Below are 14496 nucleotides of genomic sequence, written 5' to 3' on the forward strand. Positions count from 1 at the left end.
GTGGCTGGCATCATAGGTTTGTGTTACTACACCCTACCCTAGTCCCTCTTTTCTAGGGACTGCTCTTACTTCCTGTCTACATGATCATCAGTGTCACCCCAATCAGCCAGCTGCACTCAGCTGGTACACACAGGTAACATATATACCCTGCTCCCTGCTAGGTCACTCAAAGGCCTTTCCAGGACCTGCTTCTGGAAACCCCAGTAGAGTCGAGCATATACACTTGACACATGCTGGACCAAGAAAAACCTTTATTGTGGTTTGGATGTGAGGTATCCCTCAAAAGCTCATGTGTGAGACAATGCAAGAAGGTTCAGAGGAGAAATGATTGGGTTGTGAGAGCCTTAACCCAATCAGTAAATTAATCCAGATAGGGATTAACTGAAGTGCTAGGGTGTGGCTAGAGGAGGTGGGATTGGGGCGTGGCTATGGGGAATATATTTCTTTCTAAAAAGTAAAGACACCTCTCTGCTCTCTTATCATGTGAGCTGTTTCCCTCTGCCACATTCTTTCTCCATGATGTTCAGCCTCACCTTGAGGAATGGAGCCAGCCTTCTATGGACTCAGACCTCTGAAACCATGAGCCAAATAAACTTTTCCTCCCCTAAAATTTTCTGGTCAGATCTTTTAGTCACAGCAGTGAAAAAGTTGACTAAAACGGCCTTTTCATCAGAATTTGGGAATGAGATCTGAGAAAGAGAGGCTGACTCTCTCCAGTGACGGAATATTCAATACCTGGTTTAGAATCTGTTGCTTTTCTCCATGTGGCCAGAATAAAAGGATGGGTCTGCAGTCAGAGCAAAAGAATAAACAGTAAACAGAAAAGGGAAAAGAGGAGAGTTGGAACGATAGTCTTAAATGCATTGAGTCCCTGGCTTTGTTAATAAGATTCAATCACAGTCATGATGGATGGTTCGTGAAAAACTTATCATTCAGTCTTTATTCTTAAGCTACTTATACTTGGGCTTCTCCTATTTATGATTGTGAATCTTAACTAATACCACTCCCTAGAATTAAAATGCAAAGGTTTTTATCTTTTTTAAGTGTCCCAGATGTGTTCCGCTACATGATTTTAATGATTAGCCATGACTTAACAGTATTTGTTTTATCCATTCATTTATCTGAAATTATAAATTCCTTTATCTGAAATCTGAAATTGAAAAGGGACATCTTCACAAAAAGATGCTGTTTTTAGCAAAGTGTTGCTGAGGGTAAACCTCTAGTCATCCTGATGACTCTTTCTTTCATCAAACCTCTTTGCAGTGGTAGACGGAAGAATTGACAATAAATACAATTCAACTTGAAGAAAGCACCACACTTTCACAAGATCACATTATCCACTCTTATGCACTCCACCTGGAAACCTAAAATAGAACTAAAGGTTCAGTGTTTTTACTTTTATAAATGATAGTATTTGCCATATTTTAATCTCAACAATTTTCCTGGATAAAGGCATTTGATATCATTTAAGAGGAACAACACTCTAAACTACATGTCTGAATTTCAGAGAATGAGTAAAGTAAGGCTAACCAAAATGTACAAGCAAATCCATTCAAACTTCCTTCCTATGGCTGCATAAGCAAAGCTCTTCTGCATGGTACCAAGTTTGAGGAGATGGATCATAGAAAAGAGGAAGCACCTTCAAAAGGGTCGGCACAGAAACCAGATTACTCTGTTATAAAACTAGGGAAGAAATGACCCAAGTGTCAGCTCCCACATCTGCTGTGAATAGGCTTCAGGGGTACCAGGTGTCATAGCTGTTAACACACAAACCCCACAAACTAAATATCAGTGCACAGATGGAAGAAAATACATCTGCCATAAATGGGCTGCACAAATTGTTACTGAGTTCTTCTCATTCATTATTTAATCTTCCTCACAATCTGCAAGGTGGGAGTTATCAGCACCATTTTGCAGCTCAGGATACTGAGTCAGAGATATGATGCCCCTTGCCTAGCATCACCAGTCAGCAGTGGAGCTGGCTTTTGAGCATAGGTCTCCTCCCTCCCACTGAACATGACCAACATGGCACCCGGCACCCATCAGTGCCAGGAATCCCTCAAACCAGGGGAGTCGCTGCTTCAACTATTGGTTTGAATTGCCCTGCAAGCCTGGAAACTAATAGCAGTTACACCAAGAGGGTATGAAAGTCAGCAGGTGTGTGTGATAGGGCATTGGGAAAGGCACCCCTGCTACACACATTTGGATTCAGCCATCTACACAGTAGACCATCTGAAAACAAGGATTCACCACTGAATGCAACATGTGATACTGGACCGAGTCCTATGCCTGGGTGAGTGTGACAGATTTTCTCCCAAGAATATTATTGGGACACTCAACAAAATTTTAATATTTTAGATCATAAAAGGAAATGTGCTATCAATGTCAAATTTCCTACATTTGAGATCTTTACTCTGAATCTTTAAAGGCACATCTTTTTTTAATGCTTTTATGAGTCCATTATAGTCATCCATTATAGTTGAGCTCATTTTGACATAATTATACATGAATAGAATTTAATTTGTTCCATTTCAGTCTCCAGGTCTCCTCTTTCCCTTCTATCCTCCCTTACCCAGTACTCTTCCCTAACCTACTGATTTTTCTTCTATTTGTTAATTTTTTGAATTGATGCTATATATATATAAAATTCACTGTGGTACATTTAGACATGTACATAGCAAAATTTTGTCAAGGTCATTCTTCATTTCTTCCTCCCATTCTTCCTCACTCTCCCTCAAACTCCTACTCCACAGATCTTCCCTCTATCCTTATATTAGATGCCCTCCACACTGTTTTCCCCCCCTTACTTTACTCTAGCTACTGTATATGACAGAAAGCATTCAACCCTTGACTTTATGATCTGGTTTATTTCACTTAGCATGATGTTCTCCAGCTCTATCTATTTACCAGCAGATGCCATAATTTCATTCTTCTTTATGGCTGAATAAAACTCCATTGTGCATATAGACCACATTTTCTTAAACCATTCTTCTGTTGAAGGGCATCTGACCTGGTTCCATAACTTGGCTGTAGTGAATTTTGCTGCTATAAACATTGATGTATCTTTATCACTATAGTATGCTAATTTTAGTTCTTTTGAAAAAATTCCAAGGAGTGGGATAGCTGAGTCACACAGTGGTTCCATACCTAGCCTTTTGAGAAATCTACATACTACCTTCCAGAGTGGTTGCATTGATTTTCAGCCCCACCAACAATGTACAAGATACCCTTTCCCTCCCAGCATTTATTTATAAGCTTGATGATTGTAAAGGTATATCTTTTTTTATGTCTTTCTTAACATGAAAACACTCTGAAATATTACAGCTAAAGTGCCATAATACAAACAAGCAACCTGTCTCAGAGTTTAGCAGAAAAATTATATGGAGGAGGAAAGAGAATGAGAATAAAACAATTGGACAAAATGTTAAAAGTAGATAATCTGGTGAAATATATTTGGAAATTCTTTGTATGATTTTCACATTTGTTCTGGAAATCTGAACTGCTTCAAAATATGACATTAATAGAAAAAGAGCTCTAGGCTTAGACCCAGGAGTCCTGGTTTCAGGTTCAAATTTCCTATTATCCATCTAAGTGATGTTTGTTCTTTCATATAACCTCTCTGTACCACATCTCTCTTTCATCAAAAAATAAGAGTTATTTGTTTTAAATGTGGATTGGCATTCCATTATACACACAAGCCTCAAATATCCCAGTCCTCTTCACTGGGTGGTTCCGTGGTAGGGGACAGACAAGGCAAGACACTGAAGACAGCAGGAAACAGATTTATTTGGCGGCAGCCAGGTTCAGAGGGCAAAGCTTTCGCTGTAATCAATCAATTCCCCTGAACTCTGAGTTCAGATGGTTTCAGAACTTTATACCCAGTGTGTAAGGGGAGGAGCTCAGAAGTTCACAATCTGCAGAAGTTCACACAAAAGCAGCTTTTTCTTTCACTGTTCTGGGCAAGTTAACCCTTCAAGGACAATACCTGAGAAGGAGAGAGCTTCTTCTCCCCTTTCTTCCCTCCCACTGCCAGCTGTTACCATGGAGCCCAATTGGTAACATCTTATCTTTGAAATGTAAACATATCTGTGAAGCTCAGGCCCAAGGCCAGAGGCCTCAAAGGATGTGTCTTTCTTATCACAAGTTGCATTTGCAAACACATTTCCACAAACTATTATATATATTGTTGTTATACTAGATAGTCCACAAATGTATGTGAAAAACTAGTTAAGGAGTGTTCAGCATTTGGAGTGCTGATCTCTTCCAAGCCCCTGGCCAAGTAAAATAGAGTAACAGGAAATAGGAAGCTTAACTTCATTGAACTCTTTTGTAGAGATTCTTTTGCTGATAGTCCTAAGATCAATTATGGTAAAGATTTCTGGAGAAGCTTAATTAAGATTTTCTGTGGAGGAGGGGGTTCCTCTACAGTTTCGGCTTCTTTCCTGTTAAAAACAGTGCTGCAGTGAACAGCTGTTTCCATGTTCTCTTATGCTCATGTGGAAATATATCACAGGCATCAATGTGGGTAAGCTCAAAAATAGAACATTGGGCTGGGGCTGTATGTAGCTCAGTGGTAGAGCACTTGCCTCAATCCTGTGAGGCACTGGGTTTGATCCTCAGCACCACATAAAAATAAATAGATATTGTATCCATCTACAACTAAAAAAAATTTAAAAAAAAATAAACATTGAGTGGAAGAGCACACCACAAAATAAAATATTTAATGGAATTTTATTTATGTAATATTTTCAGATACTTTAAAAAGTTCATAAATTTACAGTGGAGTTGTTGGGTGTGTGGGAGACCTCTTGCCTTTTGGGTATCTAAGGGATAATTGGGCCAATCCTGAGTAGAGAATTTTATCAATTTTTGGGGTTTGATCTCCGGAGTTAGACTGAGGGTGTCCAAATTGTTGAAGAGGGCATTTGAGAGGGGAGTCGGTGCCCCCCATGGGCTATGAGGAAGGGTATGCTATGTTGACTGGAGAGGGGTCCTAGTGGAGCCAAATATCAGAATGAGACCTCAGAGGGATGATTCGGTTGTCACCAATATCCGCCAGTGAGGGAACTCGGAGGGCCGTGGCAGCTATGGGTCACCAGGTTTAGAGGGGAGCAGAAGACCCAAGCTCGAGGAGGTGGGGGGGGGGGCGGGGGCTGCCAGTTCTCAAGCCGGCCAAGACCCATAAGGAAGGGGAAAGGCTCCAAGAGGACCACTGTGACCGTGAAGGTCTGGGTGGGGTGTATTCCTCCCCGTGGGACACTACAGGGGCTGCTGGATGACAGATGGCCAGTTCCCTATTACCATGCCTCAGTGGGTTTAGGAGAGGGAGACGCACCAATTTATAGACAGATGGTGGATGCAAAGGAGGCCATCGAGAAGATGGGTGCAGGTTGGTCTCCACTCAGGTGGTGATCTACGGTAGGATGGGGGTCCTGCTTAAAGGCATTGAGCCACAGCGCCAATGAAAGGCGAGTGACTCCCCTGAGACGAGATTCAACCAAGAGATTTGATTGGGGGGCTGCTGGAAGGGGAAGAAAAGGAGAGGAAGAGAGCAGCTTCATCTTAAGAAGGGTTGCTTTGGGGGATGTGGCAGGTGCTGATTGGCAGGGTGACTCAGGAACCGGCAAGCAGACACTGTGTCCTGTGGGGATTGGTCAAGAAAACTATTGACTTTGGCGCCCTTTGGCTTGGAACCCTTCGGAGAGGAGGGGAAGGGTAAGGGATTACGTGATGCTCTTCTCAAGAGACGGAAACTTAGCTTCAGCGGGGAGAAACCCAGTGGGGAAAATAAAACCCAAAGGCAGGGTCTCCCACACACGCAACAGGAGTGATATTTACCAACTTGATCATACAGCTAACTTCTGGGCAGGGAGGGAACAGAAGGGCTGAGGTGAGCATTAGTTGTACCTGTAATGTTTATGTCTTGGAGGGGGCTTAAAGAGAGAAATCCACAGTAAAAAGGGGTTCAGTAAAGAACCTTGAAAGTTCCCTCCAGCTCTAATGGTCTACCTTCTAGTTAGATTTGTTAGCCTGTTTATGAGTGTGTGGACACTTGAACAGAAGTCAACAAGCACATACAAAATTCTTTATGCAGCGTGTTGGAGCTGCCTCCAGGATGGTCAGAGATGAATGAAACACCAGTTGGACTGCTTTGAGGAAAAAGGACTCGGAGTTGTGTTTTTTTGTTTTTTTTTAAAGACTTGGTTAATCCTTGAGATAATAGTATTTAAGTTACAATTAAAGGAGATGATGAACACAGGTGGGAAAAGCTGGCTTTGGTTGGAGATGTGCTTTTAGCCATGTATTCCTGATAAAAACAGGAGCTTTCCATTCTTAGCTCATTGGCTCAGAGAATGGCCTGAAGGAAGTGACATCCCAGAAAGAAACATATTATTGCACATTGGAATCGACTGGTTCTCCATAAGTAGCTAGGATTGAATTGCATATGCTGCCATAGCAGAAAATCATATAGAAATAGAAAATATATTTTTAAAAATCAAGAACTGGTATCATTTAAATTAAAAAAAAATTAGAAATTTGGTAGTATCTGCAACTTGATATCCAAACTGGATAATTAAAGCAAAAGTTCATCTAGTGATACATATACTCTTGTGACAAAACATCTACCTCTGAGAGTCACTTTCTGTAAATATGAACAGAAGAGGGGTTTATCCATCAGGGCTCTTTTGGTACCAAAGAACAGAAATTCTGATTCAAATGAACTCAAATGAAACAAGCAAATCCAAAGATAGACTTCACCTCAAGCTATGCTTTGAGCAAGAACTCGGACAACGGCACCAAGACTGTCTCTCTCTATCTCTTGGGCTTTCTTCTGCAATGTAAACATCATTTCCAGACTTCACATGATGGCCACAAATCTAGTCTCAGGCTTCCTTTGCTGTTCCAGTTCCATGGAAAAAGAGATGGTCTCAGCTAAGTAGTTCCTACACAAACTCTAATATTTACGTTGCTTGGCATAATCTGAGTCTCATGCTTGTTCCTGGACTAATTAATCACTGTTTCCAGGGAATGCATGGCTCTCATTGGCCAAGTCAAATCACAAGCCTCTCAGAGGAGTCAACAGTGGAGTTATCTCTACTCTGCACAAACTTCTCAAACTTTGATATGCATCCAGATTGTCCAGGAGAACTTTGAAAATGCAGATTCTGAATCAGTAGGTCTAGACTAGGCCCAAAGAGTCTGCATTTACAACAATCCTTTCAGCACATGTTGTGAAAATTCTTTATACAGGACCTTGAGCTACCTACAGCATGACCAAATGAGACTCCCAGGGAGTCTGCTCAAGTGCTAAGGATTGCAAATGTTCTCAGTTGCAGGCTGGACCCGTTACCTAGTATGAAGGCCTAGTGCCAAGTGAGCCTCTTGTGCAAAAATTGAGAATTTCAAGAAAAAGCATCAAATTAATGCTCAGCATTTCACAGCAGAGCATTAAACCAAGCACAGGGGTCTTCTCAGCCTATGGCCAGTTCAACTTCACAGCTCACATGGCCATGAAGCCTTATGCTTTGCTGTATCTGAGTTGGGTCAAAGCAGGATTACTCTGCACAGTATGGGAAAATCAAACCCTCTGGGTCCTTCTCCCAGACAGATCCAGCAGAAGCGCCAGTGATTGGCCTATTGTGGAGCCCATGTCTTATCAGGAGAGGCCTGAAATGCTTCCTCCTCTTCCCTCAATTGCTGCTGATTCTGCCCCCATATTAGGTGAGATATTCTAGTGTGTCCCCAAAGCCACATTTACAATCACATCACTTAGCACATGGCATTTCTGTTAACTAGTCTCTTTGTCCTCCTTCCTGGCTTATTAGTTAGGGGAAGATGGGGCAGTCTGTCTTGCTTTCCTTCGTGACCTTTTCACAGTGCCTGGGATAAGGTTTCACATGTATCTATTAGCCAAGTAGACAATTATGGTAATAGTGAGCATTTTGGGCATTCTGGTGGGTAAGGAGTGGTATCTTACTATGGTTTCAATTTGCATTTCTTTCATGACTAATGAAGTACAGCACCTTTTCCTGTATTTTTTTGGCCTCCTGAATACCCTCTGTATTCATGGGCTGGGGTTGCCATAACAAAGCTCTACCACAAACTGGGTAACTTCAACAGTAGAAATTTATTTTCTCACAGTTCTGGAAGCTGAAAGTCTGAGATCAAGGTGTGGGAGGGTTGGTTCTTCTTAGATCTCTCTGTTTGACAGGCAGATGGGTGGCTGTGTTCTCCCTGTGTCCTCACGTGGGCTTCTAGGCACTTCTGTGTCCTGGTATGCTCTTATAAAGACACTGGTCATACTGAATCAGGGTCTATCCTAATGTTCACATTTTAACTTAATTGCTTCTTTAAAGACTTTATCTTCAAACAGGGCCACATTCTGAGGTATTGGGGGTTGGAACTTTTAACATATGAATTTTAGGGGGTCATGATTCAGCCCATAATACAATCTTTCTGCAGAAATGTCTGTTCAGGTCTCTTGCTTGTTTTTCTTTTGAGTTATCTGCTAATAGGAACTCCTTATCTATCTTGGATTCAAGCTCTTTGTTGTTGGTTAAATATGTTACAAATACCTTTCCACTCTCCCAATGGTATTTGCTAATGTATTGGAGTCCCTGATTTTAATGTGGTCCAATTTTCTTTTATAGTAACCATAAATGCATTTATGCATTTATTTACTGTTTGGAAAATCTTTACTTCCTCCAAGGTCATGATATTTCTCTTATGTTATCTTTGAAAAGCATTATTTGTTATACAGTTCATATTTAGACATACAGCTCACTTGAAATTTCTTTGTATGTATGGTATAAGGAAGAGATCAATATATAGTTTTCCATACCTATATTTAATTGACCTAACACCAATCATTGGGAAAAAAAAATCTTTTCCTCTTTGCTCTTGTATTTGATGTCTAAACTTTCTGGATGAAATTTTCATAATATTGAGCCTTTAAATATATAATCTTCTTTGTATTTATCTTTCTTCAGTCTGTGGCTTGATATCTCTTATTATTTTTGGAAAACTATCAGAAATGATCTCTCCAAATGTTGCTTCTGTCCTCTTCTCCCTTTGTGGACTCTAGTTTCATGTTAGAACTTTTTATTGTGTCACATATGTCCCTTCATTCTTTCATCATTTGTCCATCTGGATATATTCCTCTGGCCTATATTCCAGTTTACTTATTTTACCTTAGGTTAGGTCCCTTCTAATCCCCTATTAATGCAATCCTTTATGTTCTGGCTTTGTAATTGTATTTTGTAGAACTTCCATTTGATTTGTTTTTATAGATTTCAGTTCTCTGCCCCAAATTTTTTTATCTTGTATTTGAATTCTTAAAAACAAATTTCTTCAGTTCTAAAAGAACTAAAAAATCACATAGTTACTTTTAAATCCATATCTAAAGACTCCAGTAATTATATCTTCTAGGCTTCTGCTTTCATTTTCTTTTAAGTTTGGGTCGATTCTTATTTTTACAGGTCTCAATAAGTTCTACTGAGCTCTCATCCTTGCATATGAAAAATTACAAAGGCAATTTCAGGCTCTGTCTACTATTTTTTTTTCTCCAGACAGGACTGAATTTCGTTTCTGGCAGGAAGTTGAACTAGAGGTGGACTGTTAATGCCATCTGGGTCTGAACAACCCAGCCCTAGGCCCATTTCTTGTGAAGTCTAGTCTCATTCACACTTACCCCCAGGATGAAGCCCTGTGGCCCAGCTGAGAGCCTCTAGTATTTAGCTTCATTTCTTTGTGCCCACAGCTCAGGGGAGTCTCAGCTCCTCAGCCACACATTTATGAGATATCTGAGGGGAAAGAGAATCCAAAAGCCAGGCTCATATCTAAGATTTCTTTTCTTTCCAAGTCTTGGTCCTGCAGGTTCTCACTGTCTTCCCCAATCATCTGTCAGTCAAGTTTGGATGCGAAAATATGAAATCAGAATCAGCTTCTCAGATACCGACTTTCTCAGGACACACAGACTGGTCCGCTTGTCTTTTGTTTTTGGTTTGTTTTTAATTTTTTTATTTGCTCTTTTTAGATATTATGGCAGAGTGTATTTTGACATATTATACGTATGTGGAGTAGAATGAATCGGACATAACTTTCCGAGGTTCATATGTGAATACATCACCAGCAAAACTCCACTTTAAGAATGGAATCCTAATTAGAGTAAATTATACTCAGGTGTCTTTTGAATGCCTCTTACTACTCCCTCTTGGTTTTCTCTAACAGGCGGGAGTCTACCTAGGGACAAACATGCCTTTCTATAGTTTAGATTTTTTTTTTTTTTTTTGGCACAGGGATTGAACCCAGGGGCACTTGACCACTGAGCCACATCCCCAGCCCTATTTATTTATTTTTTTTTTAATTTAGAGACAGAGCCTCACTGAGTTGTTTAGCACCTTGCTAAACAACTTTTGTTGAGGCTGGCTTTGAGCTTAGATCCTCCTGCCTCAGCCTCCCAAGCAACTGGGATTACAGGTGTGCACCATCATGCTAGGCTATAATTTAGATCTTAAATGTCCCCCCAAAGGCTCAGGGATGAGAGGCTTGGTTCCAAAGTGATACCATAGGGAGGCAGTAGGACTTTTAAGAGGTGGGACTTACAGAAGGTCTTTAGGTCATTGGGGGCATGATTTTGAAGGGGACTGTGGGAACCTGGTCTCTTCCCTCCTCTCTTGTTTTTGTTCCTTGACATGTGACACAAGCAGTTTTACTTTGTCACACACTACCCCCATGATTTCTTGCGTCACTACAGGCCTAAAAGCAATGGGTCTGCCGAATCATGGACTGGAACCTATGAAACCATGAGCCAAAACAAACCTTTTCTCTTCATAAGTTAATTATCTCAGGTATTTTTGTTATCACGACAGAAAGCTGACTCTCTCATACTTAAAAATATGTCCTCTGAAGAGTTATTGCTTTGAAGACATTTTCCCCATGACTTCTCCGCCAAATCTGTATGTTTTAAGTTAGACCAAGAGCTCTGTCTTAAAGCTGGGTTGTTGGACAGAGCTCAGCTAACAGCATGAATACACCTGTGAGCAGCCTGGTGTGAGAATTCTGCACAACAGCAGCTTGGAGAGTGACTTCATTGGGGGAAGTCACCCCTAAACTTGGGCCCACCTGAATCTCAGAATGTAGCCTTATTGGGGAAGAGGGTCCTTCAGATATAATTATTAAGATGAGGCCATACCATAGTGGGACCTCAACCTGATGACAGGTGTCTTTATAGGAAAGCCACATAGGGACACAGGCATAGATCAGATGGAGCCATAAGCCAATGAGAACCAAGGGCTGGTAACTGAGAGCCAACAGAAACTGGGAAGAGAAAAACGATTTTCCCCTGAAGTCTTCAGAGGGACTTCAGATATTAAATGTCCCCCCAAAGGGACTTTGAATCCAGACTTCTGGCCTCTGGAACCATGAGAGAATCGTTTCTGTCATTTGAAGCCACACAATTTGTGGCAATTTGTTATGGCAGCTGTAGGAATGACTACAAACTTAATCATAACTTCTGTCCTTTATAGTATTAAAGCTGAGACACTGTCTGGATGTAACCAAGGGTTTAATTTATAGAGGTGACCAAGTGACCACATGCAGAAGTCAGTGCCATTGAATGCTTTACTCCTCACATTTCCCAAGAGATGGGGTATAGCACCACACAGAGCCTCATGGACGGGTGCCAGAGGGTGCCAGAGTTGGTTAGGAGGCTGAAAAGGAGCAAGGGAAGAGCATAACCCAGAACCTTTGTGTGGTTCCATGAGAATCAATGGGTGAAGCATGGTAGATAAGGCAGAACAGGCTTAGGATGGGACAGTCTGAATAATTTTATTGGGTTTGGGTTACTGAGATGGTTTCTAGTTGACCAGTACCTTTCCCTGGGATGATTTAAGGCAGGGGAAATCCTGGCTTCGTGGGTGAGGGTTGGATACAGAGGTTCATTGGGGATGTGGGGACTTTGGTCTGTGTGTGAAAGACATGTTCAAAGGCAAGTCCTTTACCATTTCTAGGATTAGCTAGCCTTGGAGGAACAGTCTCTCCCTCAGTCCCAGGATGTCAACCATGTGTTATACAGAAAATAACACAGTCAATACAGACATGCAGGGAGAAGCAGAAGTAGTGGAAAGAATATGAAATGCTTTTTTTTTTTCCCAGAGCCACATTTCTTGAAAGAATAACTCACATTTCATGTTCTCCTCTCATCATTTCTCACGTACTACTTGGCTTTCTCCCTCTCCTCCTGATGCCAGATCCAGCCTGTACTTGAATTTCTGTCACCTTCCCCAGGAGTCCTTTCCTTTCCACCTGCTCTACATGGTAGAATTGGTCTCATGTGCATCGATGCTCTTTTTGTACCTGATAGAAACTTGGATCCAACACCTTAAATATTTCATTGCAAACATTTGCCTAAGTGTGTACTCCCTCTACTAGAATGCACACTACCGGACCATGAATTTTGTCATTGATGTTTAAATTGTTTCCATCCTTGATGTTTAGAATGGAACAGGGAGTGAGTTCCCAGTAAATCTCGTTTAAATGATGTACGTGGATGAAGGTTCTTGTCTGAAGCAAAACTGTCTTCTTGCTCCTTGACTGCCAAGGACACCTCCTCCTTCATCCTCACTGGTCTTTCTCTTCCTGTTTGCCCCCTTCCTCTTATAGCTTCTTATCAATCTCACTTTTTTTTTTTTTAGGTCCATTAAAGGCTATTGTTTCTAAGGGTTCCAATAAGTTTATAAAATGTTCCTGAGTGTGATTTCACCCATTTTCATATTTTCAGTCACCATGCTATGCAGATGACTTCCACCTCTGTGTGTCTAGGCCAGATCACTCCTCAGAGTTTCAGGCCATGTCGTCATCCACCTAGGAGACATCCCTACCTCACAGCCCCACACTGCTGCACACTCCACACATACAAAGCTGAACTCATTATTTTCCTCGTGGAACATGATTCTCCTTCAAGTTTCTTAATATTCTTCCTTGAGGCATTATGCTTTTCAGTTCCAGAGTGACTTACTTTAAAAAGAGGATTATGTCAATATTTTTCAGTCCCTCAGTCGTTCTCTATATCAAACTCTCAAAGCTAATTGCATGATTACATGGACAAGAAACTACTGGAGTAATTAGGTGGAAGGGTGTGTTAGTTTTCTGCTAATATAACAAATGCCTGAATTATCAGCTTATAAAGAGAAAAGGTTTCTTCTATTTTGACAAAGTCTCTTGTTCTCAACCTCCCCTCCTTGATGATGAGGATATTACTTTCCTTCTGGCATAGAAAGGACATCTTCCATATGGGGTTTTGTCTCCTGCTTTCAGGAAGAAAAATGGAGAGTCAGAATATGCTTCTTGTTCCTGGTGTTTTTTTTTTAATGTCTATAACTAAATATATATGAATCCTTATTCCACAGAAATTACTCAAAACTCCCCTAAGCTCAACTGCACATCGACTCTCTCTTGCTTCTTTCTATACAATCCCTGTCTCCATGCATCATCTTTCTCTATACCTCTTTGGGCATGCAAAGTTCCTGTCCATCCTCACAGACCTAGCTAAGCTATCTGTGTCATGCTGATTTTGATTTTGTGAGAATGATTCCCTGATCTCAAGAAATCATATCTCTTTGGATTAATTCTGCAGCAGTGTGTAATTTATTTATTTGTTTATTTTGTTTGTTTGTTTTGGTACTTGGGCTTGATTGAGCCCAGGGCCTCACACATGCTAGGCAAACACTGTACCACCGAGCCACATCCCCAGGCCAGTACTTACATTTTATAACTGTTAAAAATACTGAGGTACCACAAGAAATCAAACTTGTGCTTGAGAGTGGGTAGGCAAGGCAAAGAAGGACCTTTTACTTCTGCCAGAACGCTGTGCTACAGAACCTGCCTAGCAAACTTACTGTGGGTGCGCAGTGCGCAGCTCTGCCCTTCACCTTGATTGGAGGACTCCGGGTACAATCTAGGCGATTGGCTAATTTTAAAATTAGGGCGGGCATAGGGAAGGGCTATAATTAAAATGACTGCAAATGGCTCCAATTAAGGTTGAATACTATATTCTGAAAATGGACCGCCAGACTTTCTATTTCTCACATAACTTACTCTTGCATATGCCATGCTGGTTTTAGACATGAAATGTCCACACATATTGACATTCTCTGCCATTGGCACTGTTAGCTGAATGAATGGTTGTACAGCTAAACAAATGTCACAGATGGGCTTTAGGAAGATTAAATTGGCTAGAGAGTGATCAGGAGTATAGTACAAAGGCAATGAATTCTAAACTGGGATACTAGTAGTGACAACAGAAATACTAAGCATATCAAGATGAAAAGGTTAAAAGGAAGTTTAGAAGAAAAAAAAACCCAATTCTAAATCAATTTTGTTCAATTATATTGTTAAAATCCAAAAATAAGAACATTTACTGTGGGGAAAAAAATGTACATATACTCATTCACAAAACCTTTTTTTCATATTAAATTGGGAGATTCCTTTCTTAAA

The sequence above is a fragment of the Ictidomys tridecemlineatus genome, chromosome 11, assembly GCF_052094955.1.
Source record: "Ictidomys tridecemlineatus isolate mIctTri1 chromosome 11, mIctTri1.hap1, whole genome shotgun sequence".
Classification (NCBI taxonomy): Eukaryota; Metazoa; Chordata; class Mammalia; order Rodentia; family Sciuridae; genus Ictidomys; species Ictidomys tridecemlineatus.